A 1,936-nucleotide genomic window follows, 5' to 3' on the forward strand; every position below is an offset into this window, starting at 1 on the left:
GCCACCTGGAGACAGTGGGCGCGGAGCGGGGCCGGCAGACGGACCCCGGGGCAGATGGACAGACTGACCGACGGACGGACACGCGAGAGAGCCAACCGGCCTCCCACAAAAGGACAACGACCACCACAAAGGAGCAGCCTGGCGTCCGCCGTGGGAAAGTGCGCCTGCGCGGACCGGACGCGAACTACAGTTCCCCAGAACCTTTGTACCACGCAGACAGCGCACTCCATTTCCCAGAGGGCGTCGGGGCACCAGAGTAGCCCTGACGTCCGCCCTCCGAGTGTGTAGCACAGCCTTCTGGGCAATGTAGTTCCGGGGCCTGAAACTATGCGCCCCGGCCCCGCCCCACTCACCGCCCTCCATTGGCCGTTTTTTGTGTTCGCCGGAGGCATGGGCAGATCTGTAACCACCTGGGCCCCAGGCCAGACCCGGAGGAGCGGGTCCTGCTCCTCGGGCTCAGGAACAGCACCCTGCAGGGAAAGCCCGCGGGGTCGCACACGCACTCCCGGCTGCACAGACACACTGGCCCTGCGCTCCGCCGAGGTGCGGGCCAGGCAGCTCAGCAGGAGCCCCGCACCCCAGACTGTGCTCACATCCCGCCGCCACGCCCCACGCATGCCGTCGCACACTCCTCTTGTGCACCAAGCGCCGAGCCTATGGCTCAGCCACCTGGAGCCAGCGGGCGTGGAGAGCGGCCAGGAGTGAGGCCCCGGGGCGGACGAACAGACCGAACGGACTGCTTCCCACAAAAGCAACAGCCACAAAGGAGCAGGGCGGCGTCGCCACGGGAAAATGTGCCGGCACAGACCCGACGCAAACTACTGCCCCCGGGAGCCTTTGCGCTTCGCTCTCGGCCGACTCCATTTCCCAGAGGGTGTTGGAGTACCGGAGCTGCTCTGACGTCTCGACCCCGTAGAGCCTTCTGGGAGATGTAGTTTCGGTATCGGAAACCGTGAGCTCTGGTCCCGCCCCCAATTGGAGTCGTTCCTAGAGAAAGGTGCCCTGAACGTGGAATTGTCCTTTAGGTGTATGACTTTCCTATCTGTGTGGGCCCTGGCCTACCTCCATCTCTGCAGGAAAGTCTCAGGTCCCCCCTTAGGACGCTAGAGGTGGTGAGTGGGGCCGTCAATGGTGTTTTCCAGGGGCCTGCCTAGGGACCCTGCCCGTTCTGGAGAGAGGTACTTTGGGACCCCCTATGGGGGGAGGTGCAGCGGGAGGAGGAGTTAAAGCTCCAGCTCTTCTCTCAGACCAGGTGCCTCCGAGCGCTCTCTCTCTCTCTCTCTCTCTCTCATCAATAAATAAACATTTAAAAGACAGGCCATCTGCAGTGTAGGGTCCACACAGCAGAGCATTCCAGAACAGATAGACCTGCTCGTTAGGTCACAGGCCTCCCCCTGCCACTGCATGTCCTCTCAGCCTCTGTCACCTCTACTGCCCTTACCGTCTCCTGGCCAGCAGTCTCATTCTGGGATCTGAGAGGGGGGAACACAGGCAAGGCAACAGGGGTTGCAAGAGGTGAGCTTCTCTCAGACCAGGTGCCTCCGAGCGCTCTCTCTCTCTCTCTCTCTCTCTCTCATCAATAAATAAACATTTAAAAGACAGGCCATCTGCAGTTCAGGGTCCACACAGCAGAGCATTCCAGAACAGATAGACCTGCTCGTTAGGTCACAGGCCTCCCCCTGCCACTGCATGTCCTCTCAGCCTCTGTCACCTCTACTGCCCTCACTGTCTCCTGGCCAGCAGTCTCATTCTGGGATCTGAGAGGGGGGAACACAGGCAAGGCAACAGGGGTTGCAAGAGGTGAGATAGGAAGGACTAACCCAGAACTATATCCTGAGTAATGGCTCAAGCCAGACCTTCTGGCTTAGTCAGCTGAGGCCCTGCTATATGGCCTGTACTTTGGGAACCCAAAGGACACAGTAGCCTTCCCTTCTTT

The 1,936-nt window shown here is 60.6% G+C and overlaps 1 protein-coding gene across 1 annotated transcript in view; it reads right to left on the reverse strand.

Moving 5' to 3' along the window:
* Window positions 1-558, reverse strand: part of ZNF74 (zinc finger protein 74) — a 10,063-nt gene extending 9,505 nt beyond the window's left edge. Inside the window, exon 1 of the mRNA XM_014547127.1 lies at window positions 435-558. The gene's annotated coding sequence lies outside the window, so the exon portion shown is untranslated. The remainder of the gene's footprint in view (window positions 1-434) is intronic.
* Between the last annotated feature and the right edge of the window lie 1,378 nt (window positions 559-1,936).

This window comes from Myotis brandtii, unplaced genomic scaffold (assembly GCF_000412655.1).
Source record: "Myotis brandtii unplaced genomic scaffold, ASM41265v1 scaffold463, whole genome shotgun sequence".
Classification (NCBI taxonomy): Eukaryota; Metazoa; Chordata; class Mammalia; order Chiroptera; family Vespertilionidae; genus Myotis; species Myotis brandtii.